This window comes from Syngnathus floridae, chromosome 3 (assembly GCF_059516105.1).
Source record: "Syngnathus floridae isolate MCC-2025c chromosome 3, RoL_Sflo_1.0, whole genome shotgun sequence".
NCBI classification, from domain to species: Eukaryota; Metazoa; Chordata; class Actinopteri; order Syngnathiformes; family Syngnathidae; genus Syngnathus; species Syngnathus floridae.
Window position 1 is genome coordinate 21,194,801 of NC_142415.1, and position 23,646 is coordinate 21,218,446.

The 23,646-nt window shown below is 39.9% G+C and overlaps 1 long non-coding RNA gene across 4 annotated transcripts in view; it reads left to right on the top strand.

Annotated features, from left to right (window-relative positions):
• The window catches only part of LOC148401080 (uncharacterized), a 154,735-nt gene extending 132,711 nt beyond the window's left edge, over positions 1-22,024 (top strand). For 2 of the 4 annotated variants that reach the window (XR_015857545.1, XR_015857548.1), the window contains 3 exons: positions 1,334-1,468; positions 15,118-15,243; positions 16,790-17,559. This is a non-coding gene — a long non-coding RNA (uncharacterized LOC148401080). Of the gene's footprint in view, positions 1-1,333; positions 1,469-15,117; positions 15,244-16,789; positions 17,560-17,708; positions 18,629-21,900 lie in introns of those variants that run through there. The other 2 variants (XR_015857547.1, XR_015857546.1) reach the window with 2 other exon arrangements.
• The last annotated feature ends 1,622 nt before the right edge of the window (positions 22,025-23,646 follow it).

A 23,646-nucleotide genomic window follows, 5' to 3' on the forward strand; every position in this document is an offset into this window, starting at 1 on the left:
AAAGTTGATCTAATGGTTACTATTGAATAAGCTTCGCTTTCCATTAACCTTCAGATTGTTTTTTGGATCTTTTTAATCTTGACTGAATGAGAGGTTCCAAATATTTTTCAGCTACAAAATGATTCCCAAATTTGCTTTGACAGAATGGATTGCTTTAGAGCAGTTAATCGCATGCAGGTGAATCAATTACGACTGGAACACAAAAACCCCCACAGCGCTACATTCAGTTGAATTCCTCTTTGTGTGTTTGCGAAAATGTTTCATTGCCAAAATGTTCAGCAGCTCTGCTCTGAAGTGCGAGCTGAGCATTCACCCCCCCCCCAGAAAAGTAATTGGCTCTGTGGCAAACAAGAAAACAAAAGATCGTGACCTTTTTGCTTTGCGATGAGTATTTGTCTCTGTTTAACAGTGTTTGTGTATGTTTATCACTACCCTGATCAAAACACAGATGAAATATCTATCCTAATATATATATACATTTTGTTTGTGGGCGGACTGCTTTTATTTCAGCCATGGCTGCCGAGAAAAGAAAATGTCGATTTTCACCCTCTCTGCCTATTCACCACCTCATGAATTACATAATTGTAGTAACACAAGAACAAATGCAATATTGTAGATCATTTATCACGGAAGATGGTGTAATGTAAATTATTTCTTTGCCATTATCGGACAATTTCCTGTAAATGTATCACGGAGTGGACATTAATCCAATAAACACAAAGACCATCATTCAAGTATATTGCTAAGGCTATTCTTAAATCTTAACAGGTGTGTGTGTGCGTGTGTGTGTGAGAGGAAGTGAGTCTGCTATTTTTCTATCCATCTATCCATCCATCCATCCATCCATCCATCCATCCATCCATCCATCCATCCATCCATCCATCCATCCATCCATCCATCCATCCACCCACCCATCCATCCATCCATCCATCCATCCATCCATCCATCCATCCATCCATCCATCCATCCATCCATCCATCCACCCACCCACCCATCCATTCAGCCGAGATTCTATATTTTTAAATGGTTTAAGTGAAGCAATGCACACTTTGGTGTCTTTTTCCGAATGCAGCTGGGCAACTAAGATCGTTCTTGGTCTCGGTCTTGCAAAATAAATCTACCAACGTGACATACTCTGGAAAAAATATGGTTGTTCTTTTTCTTGTAAATGATGCATTTGCGATAGGTATAATGGAGTGACTTATTTTCAGAAAAGTACATCCAATCATTTTATACAATGTGTTGAAAGCCACTCATTCATTCATTTTCTGTACTTAAGGGCAATCCAATGTCTACAATTAACCTCCATGTTCTTTCCGGACCACCTATACAGAAGCAGCAAAGGCACATGAAGGACAAGCAGAGAACAGAAAGGCTCAAGGCTGGATGGAGAACCTTCGTGCTGTGAGGTGGCAGTCCTAACAACGGCACCGCTGTTCCGCCATGCTGTTAAGAGATTGTTGCCCAGGCAAGCATTCTGACTTTACAATGGTCACTTTAAATGTGTAGTCATTCTTTTCTTTCTCTTTTGTAAATGCCATGCAAACATCCATTCACAAGGTTAGACGTCTCTGCCACATTCTGTATTTTAAATCCAATCTATCCTCTTTGGCTCAACATTTAAATAAGCTTTATCTGATTTCATGACATAATCACCACTTTCATCCAAAAGTGTTATGCTTCCTTTTCATACGTAAATGAGGGAATGTAATTGCTGTGGAATGGAGCTTGCCTAGGCGAGAGCTCAGCAGCTCTGAACCTCTGATCCGAGAACCGCACCCGATCACCACCTTGCACATCTATTGATACGCACTTTGGCCAGCTCCCCAATTACAGCTTCAACATTTCAGCAGCAATGAAAGGGTATTGCAAGAACAATTCAACGTTTTACAATGGCAAAGTTCAGCCAGCCACACATTTGCTGCAAATGAGAGCCAATAAGAAGAGTCCAAATTGTTGCTGTTAGTCATACCATAGTCAACAATAGACTTCAACCTGAGGTGATAGCCACATCGGGCTGGGTTTTTTTTTTTCTTCACACTCAGAGCTGTTGCTTTTTGTAAAATGCTCCCGTGAGCCAATACATTGGAAAGTGCTGCTCTTGCTGATCTTCCATGAGGTTGCTTGGCCAATTAGCAGTGCGCTACTGACACCTACTCCAACACTCCTGCTGCCGCTACAGATGAAGTAATTGTCAACCACACCAAAGATGGTGCTAAATTTCCAAACCCAACGAGTCAACACAAACAATAAAAATAGATCAAAAGCTGTGGTAAACTTTTTTTTTTATTTTATCTACCCGGCTTGTCTTCCTACACATGTACAGTGAAAATAGTAAAGTTGAACACAATGTACTGATTGTGGTCTAAAACTAAATATCACCTTAAAACACAGCTCTTCTCACAAGCTGTTTGTTTATTATATTTTTTTAAAATGCCTTTTAACTGTACTGCCATCTTGCTTCTCATCCTGAAGCACACGGAGTTCATGCTTACTACAAAACTGACAATTGACATTAAAAATCTGTTCGAGCATACTAGTTTGGACTTGGAAACACGTTCCCCTCATTTAAAATGCAATTAATCGGTTTCGGGGTCAAAATGTCACCAGTCTAAAACAAACCTTGAAGGTATTTTTTCCAAATTCACTTTCACTTGTCAGACAAGGGCTCTAAAGATAGTACAGCAATTATTTTTATGCTTGCTTATTCTACAAGGTGCACCAAAGTGTAGCGTGAGGTGTTGCAGTCTTACATCAGGTCAAACATGTCGAACTTTTTTAATATTTCAGAAGTTTGGATGAAAATTCTGAGGTCTTTTTGAATTGTGAAGCTGCCGCATTCATTTGACTTTAGAAAATCTAGTGTGAAATCTCTGACGCTCAACCAATTGATAAACCTTGTGGGACAAACTTAACATGTGATGTGAATCATTAATTTCTACCGTCAATCAGAGTCTCCCTGAGGTACGAGAGTGTGTGTGCTGTTAGGCTGTGAGTAAGCAAGTGACTCACATAAAGTGAGTGATTCATTGATGAGTCGCATTTTTTTTACTTGCATTTTTACTTACATTTTGTCTGGGATGACGAAGTGAATGAGTCAACTGAGACAAGATTACAAATGAGGTTTGTCATTAGGATTAATTGGCAGTGTTGGTTTCATCCAATAGGCCTCACTCCATGTGCTCGATTTTTGTGCCCAGTCTAAATCTGGCGCAGGGGAGTGGCAATATCCGCATTGGCAGCGTCGATCAGATGTGTATGAATGGAAATGGCAGTTTGCGCCGTGGTGGGCGTGGGCACAGCTGACTTGCCTCGCTGCCACTCGATGCAGTTCCTCTCATTTCCTTGTAAATGTGCAGAACTGATTTGCTCCAGTTCATGCAGGAGAGCAAAGTTCAGAAGGAACTGCAAGCAGACCTCCAGGGGCAGATCATGTAAAATGGGCCAGGGTGAGTGCCAAGTGGGCACTTCCAATCCATTTTAAAAATGCCAGCAGCTTCACCGGTACTTGAATAATAATTTTTTTTCACAATATCCGCTATTGCACTTACAGCCATTAGGTCATTGCCGTTTATTTATTTAGACTTTTAAATTGCATTCTGTCTTGTCTATATTCCTCTCACAATGTACGATTCAAAAGGTTCAGTGCTACACAAGGTGCTATATAGCCTTGACGTTGTCAGAAGGCAAAACATGGCCCTGAAAATTTTAAAGCACAAAATCTAACTTGGTAATTAGATGCTAAATTAGTCTATGTGGACCAATTAGGCAGCACAAGACGCAGCGGCTCTGTAATGCTTTGTCAACAGAAAGGAAAGCAGTACAAGGAGACAGACGGGTTGAAGAAGAACAAGTTGGAATGAGAGACCGAAAAGGCAGCAGGCCATGAGTGCATGCACCCAGATTAAAGAAGGGGAAGACGATCAAAGATGTGCGTGTGATGATTAAACAAACCTTTAGAAGAAAAAAGGCTCCCATCATTTCCTGTATTAGGTTTGAATTAAACTTTAATGCCGAGACATTGCTTGATCTCGTCTCTACAAATGACGCCGCCTTGATTTGGATGCTGGAAATGTAAACGAATCCCTTAGCTCCATAATCACTTGCTCGAAATACTTCAAACTTTACTTCCTTCTCGTTTAATCTCAAAACAGGAGTGTTGCTTTGGATGCAGTTCATTAAAATAATACAAAAAGGCATCACAGGTATCTTGGTTTAAACACAAGATGTTGTTTTATTCTCAAGTTTGATCATGTATATTTGGAATTTTTTCCTCCAATGTTTTGTCTCTGGCTTTTCTTTTCACTTGGGGTGTATTCCAGAATGCACGATATAACTCCAAGTAAACTAACCCTAAAATAAATGAGACCGTCTCAAAGGACTGGTAAGAGAATTACTGAGTCAAGTAAAATCAGGGCCAGACTGGCACGAAATGTTCTGTAACTGAGAAGTCATTGACATGTTAGTCACCAAGATGGGCCCACTTTTACATTTTGTTGAGGTCTGTTATGGCGACATAACTAGTCTAAAATGTAAGATTTCCATGGCTCAGATGATCATTGGATTTTCAGTGCGTACCCAATCTGCTTTGACTCATAAATTCTTTCTTGGGGAAAAAAACACTTCCTGTTGCTCATCAAAGATTTATTTTGATTACTGTGAAACCCTTGCATAAGTTTCTTGAGAATAAGATTTTCAACCTCATTATAGAGCACATGCATATTTTGCTCATATAGAAATGTAATCATACTGCGCTAGAAAGATGAACCAATTGTTCAATGCTTATTTTATTTCGCTCTCACTATTAAAGTGCTAAAGCTAAGCTGACCAAATGCATTACTGTAAATGTGCATCTTGTTTTTTCAGCAATTCTTTGAACAAACACTTTGGAAAAAAAAATGCTGAATTTTGCTATTTGGCTCTTTCCCCGTGTCGTACAATGATCTGTTGATAAGAGTAACTGTATATTGGGGGGCTTTAATTGGCCATGAAATCAAGTGCAGGTCGTCTTTGTTGTGCTTGTGCACCTGCAAGTGAAAGATAAGGGCCGCCATGATAACAGCTGTCGACCTTCTGACATTTCTTGGGACAGTCAGCAATGAGCTTGCTGGTCACAGCCCTGTGAAAAGAAGGAATCCGGCTTGTTGAAGGATTAAAACAAAACAGATCTTTAAAAGCTTCTTTTTGGTTCCCATGAATAATTCATCAATTGGACAGTGCAGCCTAATTTTGAAAGGTTAAGCAAATATCGTCTACTAAATATAAAATATCAAACAAAGATAACCTGCGGTATGTTCAATAATAAATCATTGTGATTAATATTCCAGTTGAAAACGGCAAGACTTCGTCTCACTTTGATGCTACTGTGCAACAGTTATTTCAGTAGATATGAGAGAATCCCAAATAAAACTGAATTGATATCTGCCATGCAAGAAAAGAATGTCATTTTGTGACATGATGGATAGACGGAATTCGTCAGCTCTTTTGCTTCTGTCTGTTTATTCGGAAAGGAGGAATTGTGAAATAAATACTCCAAAAGTTTTGGGACAGTGACTTCCGTTATTTTGCTGCAGACTTTTGGGCTTGACATAAAAAAAAATCAGTTAACTTTATTTTGTGGGTTTTCTGAACAAGTGACAACTCACTTTTGTAACACTGTTGAATAATGTGTGACCCGGTGACATCTCCGAACGTTTGCATTCTTTTTGTAATGCTTTTCTCGCCTTTTACAAATCTCAAAATCCTTTTTGGAATCTTGCAGATTTATTTTTTACTTTCAGTGTGGCGCCTGACTTGGCCTTTCTAAAACTTCTTTAACCCGATGTCCTCCTTCGTTGGCAACATGTTTTCGGCATTACTATCTTCTCCATTTGCTTGAAATTGGCAGAGCAAATATTTCTGTAGACGTCTGAGTTCATTTTGCTGATACCATCACATGTTCCATCGATGAAGATTAATGAGCCTGTCTGAGAAGAAGCCATGCAAGCCCAAACCAGGACATCAGCTTCTTTCCAGAATGAGCTTGTATGCTTGCAATTGTGAGCAGATCCATTCTTTTTTTTTTCAAGCTTTAGCCTCCCTGTCACTTGGTAAAGGTTAATCTTTGCCTCATCACTTTGGAAAACCTTCTCACCAGATATTTTGAGGCTCGCCTCTGTTCATTTATTCATGAAGTGCAAACAGGCGATTGTGATATCTTGAGTCTGTTGCTTAGCACGCTTCAGAAGATTCCAGACGATTCTATTGGCTATGCATTGTTTTTGTAATTGGCTCAGATTTTCTCTAAACTGTACAATTGGCCTTTTTTTTTTTCCACCATCAAGTTTACATTTAGTACAATTTATGACCGAAGCAATAATACAAAATGAAGGTGGAAACATTGCACAGCACGAACAGAACTGCTTCAGAGTTGTGACGTATGAACAGCTGGACCGCCTTAGGGCCCGACGTGATTCATGCTAGTTGGTCGATGACTGAGCACCGAAAACCTGAGCACAATAAGGTCTCAAACACGAGACAAAAGAGCGGTGGTCATGAAGAATCCCCACGAGGATATGATGGTCTCCCACTTTATATTATAGACAAGCTGTCAGGCATCGCTTGATTTACCAAGCCTACAAATCAATGTCCCCAACCTAGCTTGTCATTAGAATAAGTCACAACTGGAGCTGACTTGGTTATAAACTGGAGATCAACTGTCAATAAGAAGATAGACAACCATTCACAAAAACACCGTGGAACAAATGATGGTCTGATCAAGCTAAGTTCCTTCAATGAAAGAAATGCTGTGCTGAAATTACTCCATTTTATTTCGTCAAATGGTTTCACAAAATAAAAAATCATCTTTCAGAAAGGCTTTCAAAATGGATTTGGACCTGGACAAATTTATTCTGTGCAACGACTTGATGAAATAAAATGGAGTAAATTCAAACTGCTTTTTTGTTAGTGTTGTAAGAACCTCGGTGGAGCCAACAAAAAAACACCTTGGACATAGAAAGCAACATATTGGCCAACTCAGACTCAGTCATGTGACAACAAACTGGATGCCAGTGTTGTTTTCTTCTCATGACTGCACTGGCATGAATCCTCCCACCTCCCATAGGCAAAATGATACCAGATGTGTTTTATGAAAAATACTACCAGCCTTCATGCGTGGGGTTTGCATGTTTTCCTGGCATGTTTTTTCCCCGGGTACCTCCCACTTTCCAAAAATGTGTTTTTTAAGTCAGTCGAAGGCGAGAAATTTTCTTTATCTGTGAGTGTGATTTTGGAATGTTCATAGAAATGTTAATAACCTTCCCCCATACTTGTTTGGTTTAACATGAGCAATCAAATAATTTTCATTTTATTTTATTTTATTATTTATTTTTATTTTTTTGGAGGGGGGTCGGGCTTTAATTTTTAACTTGACCGTAGCAATGAAATATAGTTAAAGAAAATATTGATCCATTCAAGTGCCTTATGTTTTTCCAACTTTGAAAATATGTTTTGGCACTGATTACCTTCCGGCGTATTGCCATTGAATCACTTTGATGTGATTTACTTTTCTGTTTTAGAGAGACTGTTGCAGTCCTTCATCATGACTTGAGCAACATACTGAGAGAGCAGCTGTCTTTTGTGTTTCTGCAGCTACCGCAGGGGCTGAAAGCGTTTATTAGAAACAAGACATGCATTGCATCATCCTAAAGCATACTTTCATAGAATGTATTCTGTCACAAGGCCAGGAAGTATAATTCCTTATATTTTCTATCTCTCTACCGTCTTATTGTTGGAAATGCGCATTGTCCTTGAAAATGCCTATCTCTATTACATGCTCGCTCTCGTGTAGCCTACACCTGCAGGCATGGAGAATTCTGAAGGTCTTGGGGAGAAAATTGCATACAACACTGGCTATATAACAGAAAGTGAAATACAATATTAATGTACAATTATTTCATGCTAAATACCTGCATGCTGTTTCAAAGCGTAGTTTTTTTTACGGATCAAATTGGCTCAGTTGTAGTCTATTATCTTCCGCAGCATGAATTTTTTTTTCTTCTTCATTTTTGTTCAAATATCAGTGAAGGTGACCTTCCAATTTAGCTGCTGTGGCCTCCAGCTTGCATAATATGACTTGGGTAATCTTCCAGAAGTGGAATGTCGGGCACCAAAATGAGCACAGGGGGTCGTAATAACGTGTTCAATGCCATGGAACAGAGACAAACATGGCTAAGCCCCGAGAAACAAATAAAGAAATCGGCTCTGGAATTTTCAACTTCGGCCGGACCCTCCTAATTAGAGCAGAATAAGCGAATACTAATTTATGTGTATCATCCTGGAATTAATGGATATTACCCGACTCAAAATATAATCTTGATTTTGGTTTGATTTAGATTTTTTTTTTCATGCATTGTCTACTTTTGATCTCCACTCATTATGTAGCCAAGCCATAGACTTCATGGAAGCAAGTTAGCAAGCTAGTTCAGAAGTGTGGGCGGTAAATTGGTAGCCCTTCACATTAATCAAGAGGGAGCTCTCACTTTCAAAAAGGTTGATAACCTCAGGACTTAATTATAAGGTTTTCATAAGACGGCTGAAAAGTATATTATTACCACATGGAGGGAAAAAGGTTTCCGTTGTACGATGATCGAAAAATGAAAGAAAAAAAGACAATTATTCTTCATCTTAATATTTTCTCCACCTGCATTGTCACCAGGACAAGTAGTCAACATTTAAAAATGAGCCCAACGCAATCATTTCCTTGTGATTATTGTTTGGAGGGAAACAAAATCACAACCAAACAATCCTAAAATCATTTGTATCTTTATTGTTGCAAATGTAACAGTGGCAGATGATTGCTCCCCAAATGGAAAGAATGCTATGACTGGTGGGTGCACTTTATTTGGAAGGATGCACTTCACTCTGAGTGCATCCCCCTTCTATGTGCACAATATATTTCATTAAGGGATAGAAACCAAGCTGGCCTGAGTTGCATTTGTATCCCTGACGACTAACAACCACATATGGCTCACTTGGAAAATGCGCTTCAGTGCCCACCCACGCTAAGAGAACGAGGAATTAGAGAGCTATTAATGCAATGCACAGGTGCACTCCGTGAAACAACTTTACTTCACTCTTTGATTTCACTTTTAATTCTGATTGAATGGTCGCGGCGTACTCGATGCGTATGTACGAGAGGTCTACTATACATTTGTGGATGGATAGCCTTGGAGTAAAACGCTATCAAAATACATTTCTACAACAAAAACATTTCCCAGAAGGCCATGCGGCTATACAATTTAACTTGGTTGCTGAAGCATAGTAGTAAAACAAAGATAGCTCGCTAGCATGTTGGGGTCAACTTGTTGGACCCCATTTTACCCACGGTCATAATAAACAGGCAAAATGTAAGGGTGGAAAAAGTATTATCTATTATAGTATTATGTATTTATATTCATTCGGTTTCTGTTTAGTAAATGGTGGCATCCCCGGGGCCATAGGCATATAGTTGGCTTGTTAACTGCACAAGAAATTACAAAGTGGGCGGCGTGGGACTCATGCCAGTCTCCCAACTACGTGACCGGGCAGCTCAAGTTCCTATTTAGTAGTTTTGGAGGAGCAATTTATGTCTGGTGCTTTTTCAACCCTGTCCCCAAAAAGTCCCAAAATCTGTAATGATGAAAAAGTCTTCAACGCTATATCGTAAGAATTCAGCACAAAACAGTTCTTAGTCGGTGGGGTCTTTAAACTTGTGGACTACCCAAAGTAGGCCATCAGCAAAACTATGCTCATTTAAAGCAATTTTGTTGCTCTATCAAGGAAAAAATGCACTCGAGCAAATGACCAGTGGCTTTCAAGCAGCATGCATTAGGTTTGACGTACATTTGCACTGATTTTTAAAGTAGTCTTACATCATGTCGATTGATGTGTTGTTGCGGTCCTTGCAAGCGCACACTAAGCCCAATAATGCTCCTTGCTCCTTGATCCTTTCAGTTACGTCTTCCAGAGCACTGGGCTTCACCGCAAGCTCCGCCCCTAATGTAACTCTAAAGCAATTACTGGGTGATCGGTGGACTAATGAAAATAACTCACTGTATAGATTCTCTTTTTTTTTTATTCCTCTTGAGTTCAGAGCAGCTGTCCAACTCAGCTGTCATACTGTTTTAGACTTGCATGACTTTGATCCTGAACTGTTTCATGCCCGGCAGCAGTACATTACTCGCAATGGAAGAAAATAATACAATAAGCATCCATTGTCGTAATGCTTTGCAAGCGTAGTTCAATCTCATTTTCAAAGTTAATTGGAACAATAATTACTACAACGGACATGTTGCGATAGCTGATAGATTTAGGTCAAATGTTTTCACTACTTGCACATTTTCTCAGTCATAATGCCTCAAGTGTGATTTTAATGCTGACAGGGTGACAAGCCAAAGAGTCCTCGTAGGGAGAAAGACTCCCGGGTCATGTATTTTAACAAAGCGTGACGGGAAAACAGTGTTGATATTACTACGGCTATGACAGCTGAGTAATAATATAATTTCTATGTTCCAAGGCAGGTGGCGTCATAAGCGTTCCATCGATGTTGCATGTGTTGAAAAATCTCACAAAATGAATCTAACCGAATTAGCTTCCCATTTTCCTGACTCAGTCAGCACATGTACAGTGGCAAAAGCCATTACACAATCCTGGATGACCTCCATTTTTAAGATTTTCTGCTAAAATCATAAACGCGTTTCGTCATTCAGTACCATTGACGATTATCGACCTCAAAGATAATAACTGAGTCGGCAGTTAATGAGTTAACAGCGAATTCCAGCGCAGTAGACAATTTCACAGAACATGCAAGTATATGATGATTCACTGTAGTCTCGTTGTTCCATGACACAAGGTCAGATGAGCAAAGACAAAAGAATGAATCACAGACACGACGCCACACCGCTTTCAGCGATGCGTCGAGACAACAAGACTCATAAACGCCTGTCAAGTCTTATACATTTTTTCTGTGTAATATAAATAATCCATATAGTGAAAACAAATCCTCGCAAATTGTGTTCCCTCGACCATCAGCAGAGCAGTAAAATGTAATTTGAGGGAAACAACTCAAGCGGTGAATTCTATTCACCAGCACCAATTGGCGGGAGTGTATACGATGGTGTTTTTATTTTTTATGCGTACATCCATCTTTGACTGCCAACATGTTTTGCAACATATTGTGCCAGTTGAGTGGACATTTCAGTATTTGAACCCTGTACTATGTGTGTTTCTTTATATGCATTGAAATAAGAATAGAGAATAATCCACAGCCTTGGGATTTTATTTCTTAGTAAAATGTTTAATTTCCATATGAAAATTCTGCATGCTGCGTTATATTGTAAATGATAACCTTGATTCTTTCATACGTAAAGCAGGAATTTGTGATCATAAAAAGTCATGACCACGTTTTTTGTAGGCTTTAGAATTAATCACAAGTATGTAAGGAATACTTTTCTTTATTGATGTTTATTTCTGTATTTTGAAATTGTTAGTTGTGCCAGAGTCGATGGATTTCACAAAAGATAAAACAAAAGATATTTCCTTCCACCCAGATATTGCTACAAATATCTAGTAGTCCTACTACTTTTTGCAAATAGAGGAGATATACGTAACTCTGGTTTCAGTAGGGGAAAAAAAAATGAAATTGGTAGTCTGTTTTTTAAAATAAATTTGGCTTGTTATTTATATGTAGGAAGATATTTTCTTGTATTTGTGTTTGCTTGTAAATCGTATTTATGATGGATTGAAGGTGTCACAATGTTCTCCAGTAAGGTGCATATCATTGCGTAGTCCATATTAATTTCAGAAAGCTATCAGAAGTATTTTTCCCGCCACTGACTCACTCAAGAACAGAAAATCTACAATAAAGGAAGATGATTGCAGTTTCAAGTTTTCATTAAGGTTGTTATACTCTGCGTGCTCATAACTGGGAAAAACAGTAGTCGCCACGGTGATGTACATTCATCTGTATCGACTCCTCGCCGGGCATGTGCACTGTCGACCCTGTGGATGCCACTTCTTCCTCCAGTGCCGTTAAATTAAGCGTGACACTGGTAGCCCATCACCAGGAACTTGAGCCTGATTGTGGTCCATAAACATTTTGTTTTCACTCCATTTGGGTTTCTGAAAAGTGGCATCAGGTGTACACACCAAATGTGTCCTCTCAGTGGCTCAGTTTGTAAGAACCTTGAAGAGTTGGGTCGCAAATGCAGTCTAGTGTGTTTCAGGTACGCGCATAAAATGCTACAAAGTGTCTAGCGAGGAGATTTTCAAACCCGAAAACAATCTTTCATCAAATATTTTCGCTTGGGGAAAATCTACTCAATAAAACTGTTTTTCTAACTTCCCCCATTGGCTGTGATGCCATTGTGAGCAGAGTCAAGGCAGGATAACAGCCCTGAGCAGCACATTTGACAGAAGACATTTACTTTGGAACTAAAGCTACAAAAAAATGACAGGAAAGGACATTTTACGTTTACCGAGGGACTCGTTCAAGTGCTCAATACGGTAATCTCTCGGCCAAATAAGTACTGTAGCTTTACAAGTCGAGCCCTTCTCTAACAGCCCAGAAGTGTTTATTTATGGCGAGCTTTACTGTTTGTGTTTATTGACTATTTATATGAAGCATTATTGTGTCTACACTCCAAGTCCTCAGGTCCTGCACTGGCTTTTCAAACGATCAGACAACATTCGTTTTTATCGTTGCCATTCTGTTGCTTTACTGCTGGCGGAGCACTTGACAGTGGCGACATTAAATTTAAACCTAGACGCAAGTGTAAACTACCATTTCCTTGACTGTCACAAATGCAACACATGAGCATAGTATACTCAGGGTTGACGCAATGAATGTCTAATTTCATTCAACGATCGTCATCGTCACAATTTATCTTCCTCCCTGTTGTCGCTGACTATATTTAGACTTTTATATAATGTGTGTTATCGTGTGGGGGGGGGAAATCTTTTGTTTAATCATAATTCAGAAACTGTCGGCACATTCCGCTAACTCAAACAACCGCAACGACAACAAGAATCTAATCTCTCTTTTAAACCTTGGTAATAAAATTTGACACAAGCACTAATATACAGACTTATCTGTAGAAATGATTCTATCACAGAGCACAAATAGACAAACTAAAATTCACACTTGCTAATGGCTGACACTTGCGAGAATTAAATTAGACTGGCATGTGTGGGAACATGCCGACTCCACAGAGAGGCCTGAGCCCAGGCTCGAACCCTGAACCTCTTGACTGTGAGGCGCTTCTGCTAACCACCACCACAGTTTTTTTTAATGCAAATTAAATAGTAAAAAAAAAAAAAAAACGGATACATTTCTAAGTTGTGCAATTCAACTCATCATTTTTTGTCCCTTATATTGTCCCCTAACCTAAAGATATACAAGTTAAAAAAATATAATAATTTTGGAGCCAACAACTTGCTTGCTTTGTTGTGCTAACTAATATTGTTGCCATAAATGTTAATAATATATACTATCTCTCAAAGTTGGTCCAACTTAAATGACTCTTTAAATACCCCAAAAAATACAAGTTCTGTTTTTTTACAGGGTCGTGTATCTATTACATTTTCTGGGCTTGTAAATTTGTTAGAGGTCATTCAATCGCCCAGTACCAGATGAAAGATTTCTAACTTTGCAAAGAATTCTGTGTGATACGATACAAGATGTGAAAGGCCAACATTCTTTGAGGTAAATTCACGAAAATCATATGCTGAATTTGAGCTTGCCTCAAAGCGGATATATGCTTGAACAAACACAAAGACCTTCTCAGATTCAAAGGTTGCAACTATGGAGGAGGAGAAGTGCCGCTTTGACTTTGCGTCACCTCAAAAAATCACATAAATATTCTAAAAAAAAAATGTTCCACCTTTTTCCCCTCTGTGATACCAGAAAAAAGTCTTGTATGTCATAGATTGTAGGGGCTTATTTTACCGTGGTTGTCAGCATCATTCTGTCCAAAAACAAATTTAGATTTTTAGTGTCCATTTGATGCTTGAACTTTTGCATAAACTCATCCAGGAAGGATAAAAAGAAGGACGTTGTCTCTCAAGGCAAATATTGTACTGCCATGGAATTATTTAGTACAGACTTAGCCTATAAATCTTACCCATATGTCTTCCGCTGTCATATTATCTCTCTCTCTCTCTCGCTCTCTCTCTCTCTCTCTCGCTCTCTGTATGTATGTACGTTAACCCATGTATAGAAGGCATCGCTTTTTAAATTACATTGCAGCCTATTTTTATGTCAAGAAATATGTGTTTTCCTAATCTAACACTTGCACCAGGCAATCATGCGGGTGTATGGAGAGTGCGAGAAGAGGAAAGGAAAAGCTTCATAAAATGCAGAAGCATCAGCTCCACTGTCAAAGCAGCAGCAGCTAATCGAAATTGATCCTCACGTAGCAGAAGCACTCAGGAAATCCATCCATTGATAAACACTTTCTTGAGAAAGTCACGCTGCGGCACCGGCCGCGGTTTTTCATTTCCATTTGTGAAAATGAGCCGGCAATTTATTTCTAATTCTAAAATGGTTGCAATGGGCCAAACACAATAGCGTTTGCATTGCTCCCTCAATATGATTTATGGGACAGAATCTCTGTATATTTCTTTGGCGATAATAACAAAATACAGCAATAAATCTGGAAATGTCAGGCAATTTTGTTATCACCTTGTTGGAATACGTGAATTCATGAAGAGAGGGGGGAGGAAGGGGGTGAGGGCGACGGCAAGAGGGGGAGAAGGTTTTGGCTTGCTAAAAGCCATCAGAAAATAAGTCATGAAACTGACTGACACGACAAGAAAGCAATTTTGCCATAATAACATTATTCTGTTTTTCAGTGATTTATGTTTGTCTTCTTGCCCTTTATGTTGTTGTTTTTTTGCACACTTTGTTACAACTGTGGTATTTGTTCAAGTGGTATATAAATGAAATTGAGAGCATAATAACATCTTGATTTGGATAGCCAGATTATTTTGGTCAGGATTAAAAATTGTGTGCACTTGTCAATCGTGCAGTATCCCACTTTGCAATTAGCCATTACGTATGATTAGTGTAATTGTGCAATTATTGTCCCCCTCTGCTGTTAGCCAGAACTTCTTGAAGGGTCACGGCGATTCATCAGATCCAGCGCATGCTGTCATCAGTAATCACTTGGGATGAATGTAGCCCACATACGGAGTCTTGTACTGGACATGCTTGTCATCCTTGCAAAGGTCAGTAGAGCCACGCAACAACCCCAATGCACTCTGTACACACACACACACACACACACACACACACGCACACACACACATGGGATGGCGGCTCACGAGGTAGGAGGCTGCTATGGAGATCACTAGCTCATTTGTCTCTTTATCAGACTGCGCCTCTTCTCTCCAGAGGAGGTGTCTGTTTGAAGAATGTGCCACGGTTGGGAGGATGAATTTGCATGATGAACTGAGGCCTTTATTTATTTATTTATTTTCCATCCGGCGGCACCCCACTATCATCACCATTTCTCAGATTGATTCCCATTATACGCAGGGGCAGCCGTAGAGTCGCTGCCTGTTAAAGGCAACGTCTTAGATAATGATTGCGCCTCTTAAGATGTCGCTGGAGAAAAAACCAAAGATTTGTTACACTTTGACAAAGATGCAAACATAAATTGGCCACGTAGCGACATAAAGCACCCCGGCTTAAGATGCGATGCGCATTAGCTCGACTATTCATAGGCAATCTCCATAAAATGCCGAGCAAGAACTGAAGAATATGATACAAGAGGACTAAGTGAGCGAGAGGCAATCTGATTATGGCGATCAGACTTCTTTACACTTTGTCATACGGTGAATGCATGGAGCAGTTTCCCTCTCTGGTAATCATTTCCCGATTGGTCCATTGGAAACGCTTAAGCGAGAGACGCGCGCTGTCATTTCGGTCGATGACAACGCCTCGCCATTTTCAACCTCCCCTCAGCTGCCTTCAAGATGAAAGCGTCGGAGCTGTGAGATAATCTTAAGACAAAGAATGACTTTGTCATCAGCACGGCAACAATACGTTGGGAGCAGCGGGATAACTACAGCCTCATTTGGAGGCGCCGTACGCTGGTTGCTTGCAGCAGTAAATATTACAAGCACTCCAAAGGCATTTACTTGACAGTGGTGCTGTACATGTGTTGCCTGCTGAGGGATGAAAGAGGCAGCGAGCCCATTACGGCCATCTGACGAGAGCATTGATTTGGAGCAAACTGCGCCGACGTGGTCGAAGATGTAAACATGTCCCGACACATTTTGCAGGGAGTGTTCTTCCAGCAATCGAAAGTTTGCTGGTTCAAGTTGGTTTAACAACTCTCTGGCTTAGTTGTCAAAGTATCCTTAAGAGTATGATTGGGAACGTCCCCACAAAACAGGATTACTGTGGTTAATGCACAGTGTTGAGGCAATTTGAGGGAAAATCTTTGGGAGGAACCAGGAGAGCTAGCCTAGCACCGCCATTTTGCAAGACTGCAAACTAAAGCCATTTGGTTTCCTTGACCACATTTTGAAAGAGATGCGGGGACGCCGTTGAAGCAAAGTGCGACCTGTCAAAAAAAAAAAATTCTACATTTGTTCCATTTGAATGTGGAAATATTATGGACAATGTGTTCCCTGAGCAGAGTGACAGATCCAATCTGACTCCCACTGTGAGGACTTCAGCACCCCCTTTAAGTGTCAATGAAATTCTTCCCAAGATTTCTATTGGACCAACACATTTGGACATTCAAACGCACCTCTGCTTCTGCAGATTGAGGACGAGATTCCCCTCTCACCATCACGTCGTCCTTCTACCGTGCCACCATTACGAGTGTCATCACTGGCTGTGTGTTACGGACGCTGCACTGCCTCCCGCTGAAAAGCTCGGAATGAATACAGCCCCAACCGTCATCTCGCAGCCCTTCTGCCCTCCCTCGCGGCCATTTTCAACACCAGCCTCATCATCAGATCTATCAGTATTGCCGGTTACATTTTCCACTCCCGATTCACCGTTCTGCCTTCGGGGAGAAGATACCGGAGCCTCGGGGCCAACTCCACAAGACTCGGGAACATCTTCATACGTCAGACTGTCAGGATGTTGAACTCTGTCTACACCCTCCTGCCTCTGCTGCCCTCACCCCGACCTGTAACTAATCCATGTACACAAAAAGACTGCCTCTGCTGTTTTTCCATAGCCTCATTAAATCCACTGTCCATTACAGTGTTTCCCTGCGTCTAATGAGCCAAGGCACATTGACTATTTTACATTTGACAAATTTTATGACAGAACCCCCATCAAAAATGACTTTTATTTATATTAATATATTTTATTTTATTATATTTATATACTATATATGTATATACATTATATTATATACAGTATATATATATTTTTTTAATTTATTTATTTATTTATTTATTTTGATATTTCAAAAGGACAACATTTGTACAGCACCGTCACAAAGACTTATTTACACTTTACACTGTCACCAATTTTGAGTGTTTTAATGAACAAAAACACATTAATTGAGCAAAATATTTACTTTTAGGAGCAATTAAAATGGAATAATACCTATCGCCTGCACCCGGTGAGCTTTCGCAGCTGTGCTTCTGTGCGGCAGTTTCAATTCAATGCTCTATTAAATCCCAAATTTTCTCTTGACAGTCTTTTTGCACTTTTTTTTTTCCAGCTGTAAACACCTGCACCATTGTCTGCAACTGCCGTGTATCTCTTAATGAGGAGTCCAACTTGATGCTTTCATCATGAGCACTGAAAACAGTATCAAGGTGCTTTGTCCCCAGAGTTCATTTCTTTGTCCAGCAGTTCGCTTGGCTTTAGTGCTCATATGAGAATTCTAAGCTATTATGTGGCACAGGGTGGGATCAAAATGCTTTGGTGATCTGATCAGACAAGACAAACACAAGCCAAACAAAAGCAGCTTCACCTCACAGGGAGATGTGTTTGATTTTCTTTTGGTTCTGATCTTGTCACAAAGTATTTTTGCCCATCACATTCTGGTTTTCTTTTCATTAAAACAAATAGATGCTCTGATTTTTTTATTTTTTTTTCCTGAAGTTGGCAGCTTTTTGCTCTCATAGAATAGTTTTCTTCTTGCCACTTTACACCAGTGGACCTGCCAAATGGCCAGTGTTGAAGAAAACCGGAGAAATTAACACAGTGGAGGCAAATGATCTAAAAAGAAAAGCTCCCGTTGTGTCATTTGCACGTTTCTATTTTACAAACTACTGCCTCATTGTACCCAATTAAAATGTTCATCATAGCACTGGCACATTATGTGCCTGCATTACAGAAATATCCGAATGAACCGTGGGAAAAGGAAGCAAATGAGCAGACATACATTACCGCACATTAGCATTCATCGCTAGCGCAATTGTATGCAAATTTTGTCATGTATACAAATAACCTAATTGTGTTTACATCTGAAATAGTGTCCCGATTTTCTGCATCTGCAAATGACCGTCTTCCTACAGTCTCTGTTAAAAAATGTTTGCATTTTTTTGCACTGATCCTCGCACAATAAAGCTGCGCAAGCTCTGATAGCATTTTTTAATTTGCCATTCCCTCTTTTCAAATAACGCTATCATTTTATTGACACTGCAGCAGAGCCATAGATAACTATTGCCTTTCCCCTTTTGCAATGCAGCTGTACCTTTTCTGAACGTCTCATTAACCTCATTGTGTGAACCCCACCTCAAGCTGAAGTTAACTAAGACATTAATTGTACTCACACTTTGCCCAGAGATGCAGCGCACATATCTCTATTATTTATGTTGCTTATATCTGAAATTCCCTTTGATGGAAGCAATCGATGTGCACGTTCTCGTGGATTAAAGACGGCGAAGAAAGAGGCTGAAAATTGGCAGTCTTAAATCGTATTTAAGGCGATTGTGTCTGAACAAAGAATCAAAGAAAATAATCTGTGGTGTGTTCAGAGTGAAACGAATGTGTGCTGACTATGTTCTGATCTACGTGCACGCTTTCACTCTGCTGCATCCCAACCTACCCTGCAATCTTTTACCCAGCTGAGGTCAGTCTCATAAATCAATTTTAACCTACCGAGTAATGAGTTGTTTTTGATACTATATGCAGTACACTAAACAAACAAGGTAAGAAAAAAATACATTAAAGAATCAGTCAATAATCCCATCGACTACTCCTTGCTTTTAACCTGGTAGCTTCTTGGAGTTCAACAAAATGTGAAACAACCCCCCACTGATGTCTTCGCTCCTATTTTACTCGTGAGGGCAAAATGCACCCAAAAGAGGATTTAAAATAATTGCAGTCACGTTCAATTTTTTTTCCAAATAACATTTGGAGCCTGTAGCATTGTACAAGTGCAACTCCTCTCTTATGTGGTCTGTGGTTTCTGAGGATCCAGACTAGGAGTGCAGCCATGAAAGATTCTCTTTTATTTTCCCTTTGCAACTAAAATATTGTGTTCGGTTCATTTTTGAACACCTCTATCCGAGTCTCACCCTCTCTTCCATACTGATCATCTCATGTCGCTCGCAATTATTGATGATTCCGCTAATGTAGTCCCTCCTGTAGCCAAGATTAAATGACTTGAGAAAAAAAAATTATAATTTGAAGTCAATCCAAGAGATTTGGTAGAGCTTTTCTTTCGTTGCTTGTCAGACTGTACTAATGGTACAAAGTCATAATTCAAATTATATTGATGGAAGGTAAATATTTTAGAAGTTGTCGCACAGCTTGCTAATTATTTGTCTAATTCAAATGAGATTATCAGATAACATTACTTTAGGGAAACAAAGACTCTTTGTGACTCTTTGCTTCAGGCTGTTTGTTTCACTCGCAGTTGGAAACTCAAAACCGCTCAACCAAATCATACAATTCGTTTCTACCACTCCACTAGCTCAACGTTAACATTTTATGGTATTGTAAACCACCGAATCACAAACACATACAATTCAATAACGTCTTTTACTGGATGCAAGAGTAGAGCCTCCATCAAACAGGTCGGCTGGGATTAGCCGTGATGTCCTCAACGTTTTGCATCCGAAGCTGTAATCTCCTTTATGGAAAAAAAAAAAAAAAAATCTCAACACATTACAGTAATACCTAGTAGAGCATTTGTAACAACCACATGATGTGCTGTTATTAGAGCACCTGAATGGCAACATTATCTGTTCAGGAGATAAGTGTGCCACGTGTTTACCACCATTACATCCTTTCTCCTATTTGAACATGCCAGTATAGGCAACTTCAGGTGGCTTTGCCCTGCTAATCCACATATTAGTGACACTTCATTTGAGCTCCTCTCACTAATCTCAGGTAGCAGTTACACTTAATGATTCTGCGCTAGCCTCATTTTGCATAAGTAAATGGGAAAAGGGAAATGAGACAAAGAGGACGCCGGGAAAGAGGAGGGAGATGTGGTGAGCAGCCAGGCCAGCTGGACATTCTTAGCAGGGAAACACTGCCATCTGTTGATGCTACTATGGGCAAGGTGAATATTTAATCTACTCCTTATATATTCCATATATAACTACATTGAATCTCTGACTTCCTTGGAAATACCTTTTTTTCTAAATTACATTTATCACTTCTGAGAATAAAAAGGCAAAACAAAAGACAGAAAATGAGTCACCAATGAATCTAATTGAACATCCCCTTAGCCAAGCAAAGGCAGAAGGAGGGGGAGGAAAACAAACAATCCAGAAATGTTGATTTGGAAGAGACACTTCAGAGGACAGATTAGACTATCTAATTATCATCTTTGCCTTCGGACGATGCCTTTGATGTGAATGTGACTGCCAAGATTTTCCCTTCACTCTGTAAATAATGAGAATTCTAATTAAAGGATGTAATAATCAGGGGGCTAATGGCCCCGCTTTGCTTGTTATGAGATGCTTATATCTGGAGGGGGGTGCAGGGGGGGTGGACAGCGGACTTTGGGAAGGGCACGCCAAAGTCTTGTTTATTGTATTTGTTCCCCCCCCCCCCCCTCAAAGGAATTAGGAATGAGAAAAATTTCCTGGCAGGCTTGCTTTTAAGTTGTCACTATCTATCGAAAGGGCTGTCAGTCATTTTGGCTATCAAATAAGAAGTCGGTCACTGTAGATTTTCAATAAGTAGATTACCGAGTTGTGCTTGCACTCCGACAAGCTACTAAAATGGGATAACGTCGGCGCGTTTCTCCGCGACCTTGTGTCGCCGACATCATCAGTAGTCGTTGAACAAGGATGAGCAATTTTCAAAAAGAAATGTCACATTTTTTATAAAAGCGCTAGTGTTAACCATAGTTATTTTCTCCTTTCATAGAGGAAGTTGGTTTGTTCCAGCTAACATAATTCACATGGCTTGTTGAGCCAAAGCAGGCATGCTTGGATGATAAATGGGGAAAAAAGCTATCGATGTAACTCCTGTAAGTACTGCTGTGCTTATCCAAGAGGCTTCTTCACGAACTTGTAGTGGGGGCTACGAACCACTTGGAAGTCGAGTGAATTCATCAAGTGAACTAAATGAATTAACCTTGAATCTATTAAGCGCAAGACCTCATTGATCCTTGCGGCGCACAGTGGTGAATGCTCTGCAAAGCAAGACATGGTTGGAGTTGAAGAAAAAATATATATCTACTTGTATCACAGTTCATGTTAGTTCTGCAATCAAAGAGCAGGTTGAACATCAATACTGCATAACTCTAAAGGGGATTTAATAGAATAAAAACGATCAAATATTGTGTCACAATCTTTTATACCAAAAGTGTGTGGCCAAGAACATCAACAGAGATTCGCTTCACCATGACAACGCTCCTGAGCATCTGTAAGTTCATGGCCAACATTGCAACACTAAACAATCTCCCTACTCACCTAACGTATTTTTTTCCCCTCTTTCGAAAGCTCCAGCAAGTCCTCAAAAGAACCCGTTTAAAGACGTGGATTGAATCAAGATGACCGTGACAACAAAGTTGCGGCGAATGCTGCAAGGATACCTCTGGCGACTTATGAAGCTCTGATGAAGGGCTTGAGGCAACGCTGGAAAATATCGGTAGCTATATAAAACATTGACACTTGAGATGCGGTTTGGACATTTTTACTTGGGAGTGAAGTAGGTTAGACATTTAAGGCGGTGTGTTGAGTTATTTTGAGTGGACAGTAAATTTACACTCAGCACAAGTTGTACTCATTCAGCATTGCAGCACGAAACAAAGTGATGCTTCAAATTTGCTTCGTGAACCAGTTGTTATATTTTTGGACTCTAGATAGCACTGTTGATTTAAATTGCAAGTCATTGTGCTTCCAGCAAAATGTTGAACAGTGCCATCTAGAGAAGTCAAAAACAACTAGTTCATGAAGCATATTTGAAGCTTCGTTTTCCCGTCGCCCATTTCTGCTTCCTTTATAACAGAATGTAATCATTTTCTTGCACCAACATGTACTTTTGAAAAAAATATACCGCTTGACTTTGAATGTATTCATAAAATGGTAAAAAGGATTCCAAACTGAATGACAAATAATCGCAAAAAGATATTCAGTTCCTGTCCGATGTGCGGTATGAAAACCTCATCTGGTATGCATGTGCTCGATGCAGCACGCTACAATGTATACAAGTTAGTGGCTTGACACAAACGCCCGCACACACTCGCAAGACTTTGTTTTATTCATGAACTCTTGTTGGTCATCGCTCATTACACAAGCGATCACGGCTCCCCTGTTGTTCATGTACTCCCGTTTTAAACAAGTTGTCTTTTTGTGTTGGGATTCATTGCAGAGACTCGCAATGTTTAACAATCTATACCTCATAAAGAGTGAATTTAGAAACATCACAAATCTGCCTGCTTTGTATACAAAACGAAACGCAGAGTGGCGGCAGATCCTTGCTGATTTGGACTTATTTTTCTGCTTACAAGAAGCTTTAGTCCCCCATTACTTCAACTTGTACTAATGTTTTCTTCAGCAGCAGCCTCTTCATCTTGATAAAATCGTTGACTGGTAGCCACTTTCCCAAATGGAGGAAAACAGGAGGGTCACAAATAGTTTCTCTTGTTCCTTAAAACACAACTTACATCCATCCATTCATCCCGTTACCTCTAATGCACCATCAAAGTCGAAAAAAAACATCCACTTGGAAAATAAGCAGGCCAATTCAAAAGTTTACTCACCACTGCGCCGTTCGTTTGTGCTGATCCCAATTTTACAGACAGCTGCCTGCAGGTTGTGACATTTTAGTGCCACAAGATGATCTCAAGCTCCCAGATGCTACTTTTCCGTGCGGCTGTGGAAAACAATGTATGAATGTGTTGCCATGGGTGTGCTGCAGGTGTTCATTTCGGGCTGAAAAGGCGAGCGGAGCAGCCGTGCTGTCATTGTTACGGCGCTTAAAAATTGCAGCGACAACTCTTTCTCTCAGGCTGTTGTCACCTTTTTTTGAAGTCAACAACGAATGTTTCCACATGGGGTGAAGGGTGTCATTTAAAATGGCTTCACAGCTTATTAGCAAGACAGACGTCCGGCAGTGACACCTGTCAAAACACGAGGTGAGGAGGTGGACATTGTAGGATTTTTTTTTTTTTTTTTAGTAGCCCGAGGGTCCATTTTGACAATGGGGCTGGATAAAATTAATGCAATATTTTTTAAAATAGTGTT